Source organism: Periplaneta americana, chromosome 5, assembly GCF_040183065.1.
Source record: "Periplaneta americana isolate PAMFEO1 chromosome 5, P.americana_PAMFEO1_priV1, whole genome shotgun sequence".
NCBI classification, from domain to species: domain Eukaryota; kingdom Metazoa; phylum Arthropoda; class Insecta; order Blattodea; family Blattidae; genus Periplaneta; species Periplaneta americana.
In genome coordinates, this window is record NC_091121.1 from 30218437 (window position 1) to 30235765 (window position 17329).

A 17329-nucleotide genomic window follows, 5' to 3' on the forward strand; every position below is an offset into this window, starting at 1 on the left:
AATAAAGAAGAATGGATGGGTGCTCTGCAATAACAAGATATGTGTGAGAAGTGAGTGTTTGGCAGGAAATGAACATAACATTGTTTTCATTAACAAAGAGAGGCCTTTGCAAATCTGCGTTTTTGAATTAGTATTATTGACAGTTTATATGCATAAGTTTAATGTATTATTCGTCAAAATTACTTTATATGGAGCTCCGTTCGAGCTTGATTTGGATTCTCGGTTTAGTCTCATAGATTGGTTTCTTCCGAGGTTTCCCCCAGCCGTGGGACTAATGCCGCATGGTCTATGGCGAGTCCTCGGCCTCACTTCATTTAACCCCCTTTGATTTGATTACCTGGTTGGGTCTTTTCCGAGATTTTCACCAAACCATAAGGCAAATGACAGGTAATCTTTTGGCGAATCCTCGCGCCTCACCTCACCTAAAAAATTGTAAACATTGTAAAAATTTGTAAAAATTGTAATTGTAATCTTATAAAATTTTGACTTGTTCCACATCTTAAAGCTTCATTGTTAATGTAAGATCTGTGGAATATAATAAATGAAATGAAATGAAAATGAAATTGAATTTGTTATTTTGATACATTAATTGCGGTCACTATACCGAGGCATGTGTACATACATTGTTATTGCAGAGCACCGCTCAATCTTCTTTAATAGTATTTCATTCATTCATTCATTCATTTATTCATTCATTCATTCATTAATTCATTCATTCATTCCACTGCATGGCATAACATTTCAATCTATTCACTTAATATTCTACTGAATTTATTTATTTCAGTAATTCAACTCGTCTATTATTCACCCTTTCCTTCACCCCTTCTATATTTCTTTCCTCTTTCTTTCTTTATTTATTTCTTTCGTACTTCGTTTATGTCTCTCACTGTATATTTTTAACTATATTTTTACTTTTTTATTTCTGTCCTATCTTCTAATTCTTTAATATTTTTAGTTTTGTCTTTTTGTCTCTTTTTTCCTGTCCTTAAATTTTTCTTTCGTGTCAATGTCCTCCCATTTTATCCTTTCTTTTCTTATAAATATTTCTCGTTTACTGTGTCTGCTTTACTTTTTTTTCTGAAGTAGAAATCTTTAATATTGTTTTGTTACGATTGTAAAAAAAAAATTCAGAATGTCTAGCACAGAGAATAATAGGGACCGTAGTTTGTGTAGACGATAAGAAATTTCCAGATCCTGTAGATTCGTGCCCCAGATATAGCGTTCTTTTGTTAGCACCTGCGACCATGAGAAAAACAGTTTGAGCCGTTGGAAGGAGAAAGAGGACTTGGACGACGAGGTACTTAAGTTGGAAAATATGGGTTTTCGTAATCCTCCCTTGAAAGAGAGCATCACTCCAAGTTTCAAGGGGCCCTACATATAGCAGACCACGCTGTCAGAAGCCTACAGTACTAGCGGTGTGCGTGCGTGTGTGTATATGAGAGAGTGTGTATGTGTGAGTGAGGGAGAGAGAGAAAGAGAGGGAGAGATCCTGATAGAATTGGACTTCCAACGTCAATTTATTTTTCTCCTTCTCTCACTCACTCTCTCTCTCTCTGTATTCTCTTCCTCTTGCGTCCCATGGAGTCCCGTTAGATCTGCCCCGGGAAAGTAGAGCGGGGGAAAGGGTTAAGCTTCGTTCACATAAAGTCACGTTGTGGTTTCGGGCACAGAGTCTCTGGATATAAAAGAGGAATCGATACATCTTGTGGTAGGCACAGTGCGTCTCAATTCCTGTTTATCATTTTTTGATGTGAACTTACCCCATGATGATATAAGAAAATCAGTTTCAGTGCCAATAAATTGTCTATAAATCCTCATAGAAGTCTCATTAATGGGGTTCTGTTAACCACGAACTCTTGTATTATATAATAATAGTAATAATAATAATAATAATAATAATAATAATGATAATAATAATAATAATAATAATAATAATAATAATGATAATACTTACTTACTGACTTTTAAGGAACCCGGAGGTTCATTGCCGCCCTCACATAAGCCCGCCTTTGGTCCCTATCCTGAGCATGATTAATCCATTCTCTACATTATATCCCACCTTCCTCAAATCCATTTTAGTAGTATCTTCCCATCTACGTCTCGGCCTCTCTAAAGGTCTTTTTCCCTCCGGCCTCCCAACTAACACTCTATATGCATTTCTGGATTCGCTCATACGTGCTACATGCCCTGCCCATCTCAAACGTCTGGAGTTAACGTTCCTTATTATGTCAGGTGAAGAATACAATGCGTGCAGTTCTGTGTTAATAGTAATAGTAATAATAATAATAATAATAATAATAATAATAATAATAATAATAATAATAATAATAATCTATACTAATAATAAATCTGTAGCGACATTTTTCTGGTAATTTTCGATTTTCCAAAAATAATTGGTCCTAACATATAATAATTAACCACCTTGAAACCGAAAATCGCTTTTTTGAAATTTATTGTTTGTATGTATGTATGTCTGTCTGTCTGTCTGTCTGTCTGTATGTTTGTTACCTTTTCACGCGATAATGGCTGAACGGATTTCGATGAAAATTGGAATATAAATTAAGTTCGTTGTAACTTGGATTTTAGGCTATATGGCATTCAAAATACATTATTTAAAAGGGGGGTTATAAGGCGGACCTGAATTAAATAAATCGAAATATCTCGCGTATTATTGATTTTTGTGAAAAATATTACATAACAAACGTGTCTTTAAAAATCATTTGCGATAAGTTTTATTCTTTGAACAATTTTGATAGGACTGATATTTAATGAGATAAATGAGTTTTAAAATTAAAATAACTGCCATCTAAGGCCGTGTAACGAAATAAAAAACAAATGACTTGGTCTATAAGGGGCCTTGGACAACAACAATCGAAAGCTATGAAAGATAGCCTACAGAGAATGTTTCTGTGTTTGTATGAAGTAATATCGGAAGCTAAATTAACCGATTTGTATAATTAATTATTTCACCATTGGAAAGTGTAGTTTCTCTAGATGGACATAATATTATAATGTTATTACAGTAACTTCTGATATAATAATGTATGTATGTATGTATTTATTTACACTGCAAGTGGGCAAGCACCCGGTGGCAGTGGTATATACAATATTAACAATACACAGTTAAAATGATAAGCAATACCGGTACACAATAAAATTTACAATACATAATAAAATTTACAACACATATACAATTTTATACACAATACAATAAGAATACACAATACAATTTAACACAATAATAATAAAACATAAAATAAAACACCTAATTTTACAACACAACCTACATAATTATGTATAGGTCCTACATAATTTTCAATAGTCTTTCACTTTACTCTCATCTCATTCCCTGTAGTGGCACTATGACGCATTTCACTGACACTTTAGCACACATTTCACTGACACTCTGTAACACATTTCACTGACACTATAGAACACATTTCATTGACGCTATAAATTATCACTGATCGGAACTGTTCACTGCTCTGTAAAACCATAACTTCACTAATGTAATGTAATATAATATAATATAATATAATATAATATAATATAATATATAATATATAATATAATATAATATAATATAATATAATATAATATAATATAATATAATATAATATAATATAATATAATATAATATAATATAATATAATTTAAGTTATTTGAAGGTTTCAGAACCATAGTGGGCCAAGCGCCATTTAATGAATACGTGAAAAACAACAAGGGTTAAAATTAAGTTATTACCATAATTCAATGGAAACATATAGCAAGTAAAATAAAGTATACACATTAAATCTAAATGATGTCAATGTTCATTATCCTATGTTTGCATGTAATAACAATTAAGAAACATGTTAAAGGAATTGTCATTGCACCAAATGAGTGCATTCTGGACCAAAATGATCGCATTTTAATTATTTAAATACAATTTAAATTAAATAACTTATTAAACGATTTATCCTTCTATCAACACGAATGTTCCCTGGATCAAACGTCCTATTTTAATTATGTAATTACTTTATATTTATTTCTAACGGGTGCAGCGGAGCGCACGGGTACGGCTAGTAATAATAATAATAATCATAATAATAATGATAATAATAATAATAATAATAATAATGGTTTATTTTAACTGGCAGAGTTAAGGCCATTCGGCCTTCTCTTCCACTCAACCAGTATGATAGAAAATTACTACAATGCTATGAATATAACATAATTAATACAATACAATACAATACAAATCAATACAATATAACACATAATTAATATAATTCAATGACATCATAATGTGATATCTAGTAATAACACGTGAATAGAGATATCTTGAAGCGGTGCATGCTTGGGATCCTTTAGAATAAGAACATAAGCAACAAAATAAAAGTAAATATATTCTACAGCATTTTTATTGGTCAACTGTCCGAAGACCGGTTTGAACCTCACAAGTAACACCAATAAGGCATTACTCATGAGGCAATTAAGCCATGTGATAATGAGGTAGGGTGGCCAGACTTCAGATGTAAGTTACATAAATAATTGTTCCTCCTAAGACACAAATCGTCAAATGAGATTTTCTTCCTGATAATAGGTGAACATATCCAGAACCTTAATCAGAGGGGAAAATCTACAATATCACACAAAATATTCTGTTGTGTGGCAGACAGATGTGACCCCTGATAATTCATTTACAAGTGAAGAAATAAGAACGGTGCAATTTCATTTCCTGAGGAAACTTACATGTGAAAAGACAGCTAAGAATTATAAAACAGGAGATTTGGGAAGGCGTCGGTATTGTGTTTTCATTTATTAACAACTAGCCGTACCCGTGCGCTCCGCTGCACCCGTTAGAAATAAATATAAAGTAATTACATAATTAAAATAGGACGTTTGATCCAGGGAACATTCGTGTTTGATAGAAGGATGAATCGTTTAATATGTTACTTAATTTAAATTATATTTAAATAATTAAATGCGATCATTTTGGTCCAGAGACCACTCATTTGGTGCAATGACAATTCCTTTAACAGGTTTCTTATTTGTTATTACATGCAACCATAGTTTAATGAATGTACAAAATAGCCTATCAAATTTTCTGTGCATAATAAGTTATTTTCATCTTACCTGTCCTTAATTCACTAAGAGGTTACTGTAATAACATTATAGCATTATGTACATCTAGAGAAACTACATTTTCCAATGTTGAAATAATAATTAATTATACAAATCGGTTAATTTAGCTTCCGATATCACTTCATACAAACACAGAAACATTCTCTGTCGGCTATGTTTAATATCTTTCGATTGTTGTTGTCCAAGGCCTCCTATAGACGAAGTCATTTTTTTCTTATTTCATTGCACCGCCATAGATAGCGTTATTTTAATTTTAAAACTTATCGGAAATCATTTTTAAATAAACTTTTGTTATGTACTATTTTCGACAAAAATCAATAATAAGCGAGATATTTTGATTTATTTAATTCAGACCCCCTTATAACCCTCCTTTCAAATAAAGTATTTTGAGTCCCGTATAGCCAAAAATCTAAGTTACAACGAACGTAATTTATATTCCAATTTTCATATAAATCGATTCAGCTATTATCGCGTGAAAATATAACAAACATCCAGACAGACAGACAGACAGACAGACAGACAGACAGACAGACAGACATACAAACAAAAATTTCAAAAAGGCGATTTTCGGTTTCAGGGTGGTTAATTATATATGTTAGGACCAATTATTTTTGGAAAATCGAAAATTACCAGAAAAATTTCGGCTACAGATTTATTATTAGTATAGATTAGAGGAAAGAGTCCTCAAATAAAATCAGTGAACTGAGTAGCTTTCTACAATGCGGAAACTTCTCCAATTAAAAAAGGAATGGTCGCTTGCGATTCCTTTTGAACTAGTTTCACTTTATTATTTTGATAAATTTTTATTATTAATACTGCTACCATTAGGGGTCTATTATTATTATTATTATTATTATTATTATTATTATTATTATTATTATTATTATTATTATTATTACTTATAAATGGCTTTATATAACCCGGTGATTCATTGCCGCCCTCACATAAGCCCGCCATCAGTCCCTATCCGGTGCAAGATTAATTCAGTCCCTACCATTATACACCGCATTCCTCAAATTATTTTTAATATTACCCTCCCATCTATGTTTCGGCTTTCCCGAAGGTCTTTTTCCCTCAAGTCTTCCGACTAATACCCTGTATGTATTTATGGATTCACCCATACATGCTACATGCCCTGTCCATCTCAAACGTCAATATTTAATGTTCCTAATTATGTCCGGTGAAGAATACAATGCGTGCAGTTCTGCGTTGTGTAACTTTCTCCATTCTACTGTAACTTCATCCCTCTTAGCCCCAAGTATTTTCCTAAGCAACTTATTCCCGAACACTCTTAACCTTTGTTCCTATCTCAAAGTGAGAGTCTAAGTTTCACAACCATACAGAACAACCAGTAATAGAATTGTTTTATAAATTCTAACTTTCAGGTTTTTAGGAGCAAACTGGATGACTAAAGCTTCTCAACCGAATAATAACAGGCATTTCCCTAATTTATTTTGCGTTTAATTTCCTCCCTAGTGTTATTTAGACCTATATTTGTTACTGTTGCTCAAAGATATTTGAATTTTTCCACTTTCTCAAACGATAAACTTTCAATTGTTGTATTTTCATTTCGTACTAAGTTCTGGTCACGAGACATAATATACTTTTGTTTTTTCGGGATTTACTCCTAAACCAATCTCATTACCTGCCGTGTTTTCCTTAGTCGTTCGTGGATTTTCTCATAATATATTCACGTCATCCGCATAAACAAGCAACTGATGTAATCCGTTCAATTCCAAATCCTCTCTATTCTCCTGGACTTTCCTAAAGGCATATTCTAGAACAAAGTTAAAGAAGTAAAGGTGATGGTAAATTTCCTTGCTTTAGCCCGCAGTGAATTGAAAAAGCGTCAGACAAAAACGGGGCTATACGGGCTCTGCTGTACGATTCATTGAGACACATTTCAATAATTGAACTAGTTTCTTGGGAATACCAAATTCAATAAGAATATTACATAAAGCTTCTCTCTTAACGGAGTCAAATGGCGTCTTGAAATCTATGAATAACTGATGTACTGTGCCCTTATACTCACATTTTTTCTTCAATATCTGTCGAATATGAAAAATATGTTCAGTGGTCGACCTATTACGCCTAAAAGCATATTGATGATTCCCAAAAATTTTGTGCACATAAGGAGTTAATCTTCTCAAAAGAATATTGGACAGAATTTTATACATTAATCAAAGTGACATTCCTCGAAAGTGTACAGTTAATCTTTTCTCCCTTCTTAAAGATAGGTACAATTATGGACTCCTTCCATTATTCTGGTAAAATAAAATGTCCTTTTCTCAAATAATAAGTGCAATATTATATTATTATTATTATTATTATTATTATTATTATTATTATTATTGTAATTTGTTTCATGTACAGACGTACAACTATACAGTAGGGGAGACTGTTGTACCTTCAGCATAGTGTACCTTTGAACATTTTTTGTTTTTCATTTTTGCTACTACCTAGAGGACTCAAACTGAAGTAGATTGTAGAGAAAGCCATTAAGTAGCTTTGGTCGTAGTTTCAGTTTGATTTACGGCAAAGTGTGAGTTCCGTGAACAAAATAAGTTGTTTTAGTACCAAAAGTAAACATTTCGTTCATTGATGTATGTTTTCTAACTCAAAACCAGATTGCATTTGTTAATATCTTTCAAGTACGGTGTGTTCCCTATCATCTGATTTATTTGACTCTCTAGTTTTCAGAGCCATATTTGTTTAAACGTGCACCCTCTTGTACCTTTGAACACAAAACTCTTGTACCATGGAACATGTTCCAAATTACACGATACTATCGGTTTTTGTTTTTCTTTTATTTTAAGGTCATGTCATGAAGTAAGTCTGGAATTAAAGAGGCCCCCAATTGATTCGGATGTCTTGAAGAAAGCTGTTGAAGCAGTTATTGCTTCTCCAGGAAATAAAATCTCTATCAGAGAAGCCTCCTCTGATTTATGATTGCAAATACATCTTAAATATGATTGTCCGTTTTTACAGCTATATTCCCTTCTATATTCCATGTGTTCCAACTTACAAGAGGGTTTGTTCCAAGGTACATGAACCTGTTGTACCTTTGAACACATTACATATCCCTTCATTTTATTTTATCCATCCTTAATAGATCTGTAAAACAGGAACATACATACAGGAAGTTATAAAGAAATGTCCAATAATTATTTCAAGCATTTTTTCATTTAAAAAATTTCATTTCCCAAAATAAAAAAAAATAAAATGTGAAAAGTTTTTGAGGGGAATTGGTCGTTATCGCATGCAAAGTAATGGTAAAAATAGCCTATCTTCAAGCGGTCAGAATTGTAATACTATTTATCACAGCTCTTTCATTTTTTTAGTGATATATGTATACACATTAAGCTTTAAAATGAAAGAAGAATGGTTAATCTAGTGTAAATCTTACCCTTAAATTAATTTTTTTATTTAATCATATTTTTTATATAAATTCACTACATACCTGTGATTAGGTACACTCTATTCACTTATCATAGCACACATTGAATTAAAATTTTGGCCACTTACTGCTAATAGATACTAAAACATACCCTACTAAAATTATTAAAATATCTGTAATATTATGTGCATACGGCTTATAATAATCTTCAATTCCTTTTTAATTTATTGACGGTGATGATTGCTATAAGCCCTATGCCCCTAATATTATAGATACATGGATAATTTTAGTTGGATATGTTTTAGTATCTATTAGCAGTAAGTGATCAAATTTTCAATTCAATATGTGCTATAATAAGTAAATAGAGTGTACCTAATCACAGATATGTAGTGGATTTATAAAAAAATTGTGCTTAATTAAAAAAATTAATTTAAGGATAAAGATTTACTCTAGAGTAACCATTCTTTATCATTTCAAAGCTTAATGTGTATACATATATCACTAAAAAAAAATGAAAGAGCTGTGATAAATAGTATTATATTTATGACTGCTTGAAGAGAGGCTATTTTTACCATTATTTTGCATGCGATAATGACCAACTCCCCTTAAAGGTACAACAGTCTCCCCTATCATTTATTTTAAAAATTAATATAGACATACAAATTGTGTCATAAATGTTCTGGAAAATTAAGTTTTCGAATTCAGACTGAACGCCTTCCTTTATATTCCACATCTCTAATTTTCTCTTAATACATTCTGTATCTAGTTATTAGAATTAGGCTTTTGGGTAATACACAGTTTCCTAGTACGCGACATTTCCAAAGTTTCGGAAATACATACAGGTTCCGTCATCAGGGTAAACATGAGACATCTCCTACTCTATTGGTCTCGTTACACCAGGCGAATCCAGACGAGTAAGCGAGTTCCAGTACACGGTGGATTACCCAAAATCCTAAATCTAATCACTGTCACCGTGAAAGCCTAAAAATTCATATCTATATCTAAATATTCCCCACACTGAAAATTCCGTTGGGATAAAGTCTGGACAGAAAAAAAAGAAAGTTTTATGGCCGGTTTCACCAACCTTCGTTATCATTATAACGTCTCGTTAAATAATTTAATGACACTTTAGTCAATTTTTGTGTTTCACCAAACATCGTTATTGCTAACGCATCTTTAAACTCATCGTTAATTTATTAGGACCTAATTCGTCGCGTTAAGGCAGTAACGATGGGTTAAGAAGTCAACAACATGGCGGACGTATTCGATGTTGAAATTCTGCAACATAATGGCGAACTTTTGTGTGTTGTAATAACACTTGGAATAATCATTTTGAAGATTTAAGTGATAAAGAATTTCACGAAAGCTACGCATTAAGGAAATAAGTAAGAAGAATGATTCTACAAGAAACTGAATATAGGTTAGAATACGACAGAAAGGAAGCACCCACTTAACACCTCTGCAACAGATTCTTCTCGTTTTAAGATAATGTTACGGTCAGTACACGATAGCACAACATTCCAAAGGTGTAAGAGGATGCCTTTTTAAATGGAAAGGGTGCAAAGAGATTTTGCTTTTAGGATGCAATGGATACCCCTTAAAATCCAATTTAATGACACGTCTTCTGAATTCTACCACACAAGCAGGGCAAAATTGTTACAGGGTACATAAATCTACATGAAATACAATATAAAAGTAGTATGCAATTTTTGGAAGAGGCGATTTCCCGTCCTAAATTTAGGCGTAATAGTAAATGTTTTGTGGCATCAATTCTGAAACTGTTTACCTTATCATCCGCAAAATTTTCTTATATTTCCTTTAGAAGTTACAAATTAACTGCTCTACATTCCTATTTATATTTGGAAGCATCTGGTTTTTTGTTTTTAAATTACGCTATGACAACATACTGTATTTAGGAAAAATATCAAGAATAAACAAATTTAGATGTTCTTAAAATTGCAGCCTCTCACACGTTTGCCTATGATTGTTTCCTCATGCCAAACAAAGTCAGCCGTGATCATATGTAACCAATGAAATTCGCGATTTCGAAGCCATGGTCGTATGAGAAATAAAACATGCAAGATATACGTACAAAATCCCCAGGTTAGTAAACGCACGTTAATTTTAAAGAAACGAGGCATGGTGAAACAGTCAACTTTTAAAGATCTCGTTAAAATTAAATGATCCGTTTATTGACAAGTCGTTTGTGCTAATTTAAGGAAGCTTGGTGAAACCGGCCATTAATGTCTTAACTTTTGTTTAAGGTCATTAGCTTCTTCTCCCGTCCCGTGTATATCTCAAGGAATTATGATCAGCCTATTATAACTGCTGTGTTTGTAAGTGTGTCTGCTGTCGAAACTGGTTTTCTTAGTTGTCACTGTTTTGTGTAGCTATATCTCTAAAATTGAGATTAGAGCAAATAGGAAATTCGGATAGGCTAATCAGAATTTTGGGACTGCAAAACAAAGGGGTCTGTAACAAAGTGCTGTTGGATTATTTGACAAACTGTAGTCGGTCGCGTTCGTCATCATAAAAATCATCATTATTCAAGAATCGTATTCTTTGACGTCATCCATTGCAGTAGTCGTCACGAACGATGGCCAATGGCCACGCATGAGGAGTGAAAGACAGAGATGAAAATAGATTTGAGTACTTCGTCAAATTCTAATCCGCTCACATCTATCCCATTGTAAGTATGGGTCGAACTTTGGCAACATCGTAAATGTCGATCGGCTTCTGATTGCCACTTAAAATAGCTATGCACTTAATAATTAAGTACCAGGCTATGTGTGGAATGTCTCTTTCTTGCGTCCGTGTTCTGTCACGATGTCTCGACAGTGACGTTAATATTATACATGTTGTGTAACAAAACACAAACCGTAACACACACAAATCACTAACTTTGTCAGCATGTGGTACAAGAATGCAGTGCTTCAACAGTAATGAAGTCAACTGACTCTGTAGTGTGAGGCGAATTTTAGTTCATCGGCTGTCGTTTGTGACAATTAGGATGTAACATCCCACAGATAGCAGCTCCTAGGCTATATGGTTACCATGGCGAAAGCTCGAAGCTTATGACAGTATATTATCTAGACTAGCTGTACCCGTGCGCTCCGCTGCACCCGTTAGAAATAAATATAAAGTAATTACATAATTAAAATAGGATATTTGATCCAGGAAACATTCGTGTTTGATAGAAGGATAAATTGTTTAATATATTACTTAATATAAATTGCATCCAAATAATTGAAATGCGATCATTTTGTTCCAGAGACACTCATTTGGTGCAATGACAATTCCTTTAACATGTTTCTAAACTTTTATTACATGTAACCATAGTTTAATGAAGATTGACATAATTTAGATTTAATGTATTTATTTTATTTTACTTGTTATATACTAACTTAATTTTAACCCTTGTTTTCTACGTATTCAGTAAATGGCGCTTGGCCAACTATGGTTCTGAACCCTTCAAATAACTTAAATTATATTATATAATATTATATTATTATATTATATTATATTATATTATATTATATTATATTATATTATATTATATTATATTATATTATATTATATTATATTATATTATATTATATTATATTATATTATATCAGAAGTTACTGTAATAACATTATAGCATTATGTCCATCTAGAGAAACTACACTTGCCAATGGTGAAATAATAATTAATTATACAAATCGGTTAATTTAGCTTCCGATATTACTTCATACAAACACAGAAACATTCTCTGTAGTCTATCTTTCATACCTTTCGATTGTTGCTCTCCAAGGCCCCTTCTAGACGAAGTCATTTGTTTTTTAATTCATTACACGGCCTTAGATGGCAGTTATTTTAATTTTAAAACTCATTTATCTAATTAAATATCAGTCCTATCAAATTTTTTCAAGGAATAAAACTTATCGAAAATTATTTTTAAAGAAACTTTTGTTATGTAACATTAAAAAAATCAATAATAAGCGAGCTATTTCGATTTATTTAATTCAGGCCCCCTTATAACCTCCCTTTTAAGTAATGTATTTTGAATGCCATATAGCCTAAAATCTAAGTTACAACGAACTTAATTTATATTCCAATTTTCATCGAAATCCGTTCAGCCATTATCGCGTGAAAATGTAACAAACATACAGACAGACAGACATACAAACAAAAATTTAAAAAAAGCGATTTTCGGTTTCAGGGGGTTAATTATATATGTTAGGACCAATTATTTTTGGAAAATCGAAAATTACCAGAAAAATTTCGGCTACAGATTTATTATTAGTATAGATTTGTCCATTAGTTACGGGTGGATTTTAAAATGATTTTGTAAGACGATAGCAGTGCGAACAGAAAAACTTCAAAGAGTGCAAGTTCATTTTTTGAAAATAACTTGGGTTAAATGCGTCCCATTTACAATGTAAACACTTGCGTAACCTTACATGTAGGCCAATGCATTCTTTAGGCTCTTCCGTGAGCTCTAAATAGTCTCATACACTCATATTCGGAGACCTTCCTTGCCAAATGATGTCCTCAAAACTTGATATTAGTCGATTAGAAAACATGGTCCTGAGGGTAGTCAAGCTTTCTCTTGCGGTAAGCACCATTGCACAATCTTGCTGAAAGAGACGATTATTTATCCCAAGTTTGCGAATTTCTTCTAAGAGTAAATGTCTTTCTCGGAATAGGCCTATTCTACGCCGAAGACTGTCTCATTGCTGAGCAGTTCGAACTTATTGCCACTGGAGTTTTCACTCATTCAATTTTGTCGAAATTTCCAACCGAACGTGTGACACCGCTACGAAATAAATGATGAATTAACACTTCCGTAAACATGAAAACTGCTAATCTATTTAAAATTTAAATCCCGGTTGGGTTTCCTTCCATGTCTTGAAATTCAGTTACGAAATTTCTTTTCGTCTGCAAGATTCTCCCGGTTGATGAATTAACACTTCCGTAAACATGAAAACTGCTAATCTATTTTAAATTTAAATCCCGTTTGGGTTTCCTTCCATGTCTTGAAATTCAGTTACGAAATTTCTTTTCGTCTGCAAGATTCTCCCGGTTAAAAAAATAGTCTCTATAGAAAATGTCCATGGATTTATTGTAAAATACGCCACAGTTTATGAAATTGCAAAACACAAAAATGTATAATAATTATTAGTAACAACATGATATTCACTAGTTGCGTTCGCATTCCACAGCCTGCTAAAATTCACCCACATTACTTGGCCAACCCCGGAAGAAATAGTTGAGGTTCATGGTATAATTTATAGGCGGTTGCAATTGTTACATATATAGGTCTAACTTATTTTACATCCTGCTGAAACAAGAGCAAAATATAACAGAAACAAAATCCTGGTGAAACAAGAGCAAATACAAAAAAAAAAGAAATGTTGCTGAACAAGAGTACATACAATAAAACAAAATGCTGCTGAAACAATCAGTTACAACATAGGCAAAACCTGCTGAAACAAGAGCAGATACAACAAAATAAAATTCTCCTGAAGCGAGCAGACACCGCAAAAACAAAATACTGTTGAAATAAGAACACATACAACAAATCAAAATGCTGCCGGAACGAGGAATTGTAACAAAAAGAAGATTCTGCAGAAATAAGAACAGATAAAACAAATAAAATGCTTAATTTGCAATTCATTTTATATTTCAGATGTGTCTAGTAATGTCATAAAATAATGTTATAAATTTCAATCAAAGACACAACTATCTACAAATGTTTATTTGCTACATCAATATAAGGTACATGAACGTTTTCGCCTTGTGGGGCGTCATCAGATATATTAGAACTTAGATTAAATTAGATTTATAAAAGCAAATAAGAACAGTGTGTAATATATAGTGATAAAATTTCATGAGTTATGTGTGTACTAATTGTAACAAGAAATAAGATAAAATGATGAATTTCAATGTAGTGTAAATTCAAGTATGATTAAAATTGGAATTGTGTGTACATATAACTCATGTTACATTATAATACATTTTATCAAATAATACAATATATAATACATTTTATACGCACATCACAATCAACCTACAACATCGATTACTGCAAACTTCGGTATGATACACAGTTCTCCAAGACGTGTCATTTTCTAAACTTTGAATAACTATAACCCAAGATTTTATCCATTTATTCATTTTAACATGATCATAATTTGCATAACATTATTTGATAAAATGTATTACAATGTAACATGAGTTATATGTACACACAATTCTAATTTTAATCATATTTGGATTTACACTACATTGAAATTCATCATTTTATCTTATTTCTTGTTACAATTAGTATACATATAACTCATGAAATTTTATCACCATGTATTACACACTGTTCGTATTTGCTTTTATAAATCTAATTTAATCTAAGTTCAGATCACATAATTTTAATATATCTGATGATGCCCCACAAGACGAAAACGTTTATATACCTGATATTCATGTAGCAAATAAACATTTGCAGATAGTTGCGTCTTTGATTAATGTTTAGAACATTATTTTATGAAATAAAATGCTGCTGAAACTTGAGCAGGTACAACGAAAACAAAATTCAGCTGAAACAAAAGCAGCTGCATGAAAATGAAACACTTTTGGAAACTTAAGGGGACACTCAACTTAAAAATTGGAGAAAAAGTGTCATAGAAATGAAAAATTTAATTTACGTGACAGAACTAAATCAATACGTAGAATTCTTCCCCTATTCATTGAGAAGTCACAGTCAAATGCACAAAGCCAAAAAGTGATACTTCAATTAATGATTGGTTGAAATATCACTTTTAATTATCATTTTTTTACTTTTGGCTTTGCGCATTTGACTGTGACTTCTCAATGAATAGGGGAAGAATTCTACGTATTGATTTAGTTCTGTCAAGTAAATTAGCGTAGAAGTTTATTTTTTCATTTCTATGACACTTCTTCTCCATATTTATTTTGATGTACCGAAGTACATATGATATTTTTCATGCAGATATTCTGCTTTCTCAGACGATGAGAAAGAGATGGAACGGAGAAAAATTCTCTCCGGCGCCGGGATTTGAACCCGGGTTTTCAGCTCTCCGTGCTGATGCTTTAACCACTAAGCCACGCAAATCCCGGCGCCGGAGAGAATTTTTCTCCGTTCCATCTCTTTCTCATCATCTGAGAAAGCAGAATATCTGCATGAAAAATATCATATGTACTTCGGTACATCAAAATAAATATGATATGCGTAATAAATCACTTTGTGATTTAAAGACGGCGCCCATACCGTCGGACCCCGGCCAACCAGTCACTCATCTGAGTGCACCTCTACACATGTATGGACTTCGGTCCTGCGTGCATAGACATCTATGACGTAGTGCAGAGGGCGGCCACTAGAGGGAACCCAAGAGATGGAGCTTAATCTGAGACGATTCTCAACGGTGTCGGGATTGTACCCGGCGTGGCTTAGTGGTTAAAGCATCAGCACGGAGAGCTGAAAACCCGGGTTCAAATCCCGGCGCCGGAGAGAATTTTTCTCCGTTCCATCTCTTTCTCAACTTCTTCTCCAATTTTTAAGTTGAGTGTCCCCTTAAGAGGGGGTATACTAAGAAAATACCATAGGAAAACCAACGTTTGTCCGAAAAAAAAAATTATTAGGTACGAATGTGAAATTCGAATTAATAGATCATGGGTAATAAAACAAAGAGAATGAGATCGATACATAGCAAGATTATCAATGGACAGAATTGTTCCTGCTGATGTAGAGGATTACTTACAAGACTGAGGTCACAGGGAAGACAGAAAAGAGGGGTGCGCACCTTATAATGTGGATGGAATTTTCGAATTGCCTTCTAAAAAGTGGGAAGATTAGTAGGGATCTATTTATTTTAAGATACTGGACCAGTATTTATGCTTGTACAGGGTGTTTCCGAGGTGGTGTTACAAACTTTCAGGTATGATGGTGAAGGGCACATATATCAATTTGAGATCAGGTTCCCTGGTCCGGAAATGGCCGAGTCGAAAGTTACAAGCAAAAATAGTTGTGTGGACGTGAAATAATTGTATTCCTCTGTACACCTTATTTATCTGTACATCTTACACATACTGTATTCATCTGACGTTGTTTACGTTGTCTACTTGCAGTATTCCATTCAGTGCACTGTCTGAAGGATGGGGAAAGAAAACTACACTAAAGCAATGTAGATAGCGTAATGTGTAACGGACATGGTAGGTCCTGATATGCACGTCTGTAGACAGCAGTGAATGTGTACAAGATGCAGTGTCCAGTCGATCAGTCCTAGTGAAATGGAGGAGTACACGAGAGTGGAATAAGCAGACCTGATTTTCGAATACGGATGAGAACAGTAGAAAGCTCACAGATTGTATCGGGGCAAGTACCCACGTAGGAGACATCCGGCCCATACCATCTTTCCACGACTGTTCCAAAGGTTAAGGGAAGGAGGGCACGTGGTGCCAAATTACAATTCCATTTCCACACAACTATTTTTGCTTATAACTTACGATTCAGTCATTTCTGGACCATGGTTCCTGATCTCAAATTGATACATCATCCCTGGAAGTTTGTTACACCACCTCGGAAACACCTTGTATATTCCAAAAAATTAAGTATTTTACCAACGTACCAAACATATTTGAACGAAGTTGTTTAAAATTACAAGTCAAGAAGTTTTTCTGTAATAGTATTGTAAGCAATCTATTGTTGTAACATTGCCTACTCGTACAATCAGTAGATGGAACGCCTTTGGTTACTAAAGCATCTACTATACGTAAAGGGTTAATTTGGATTTAGTTGTTTTGTGATGG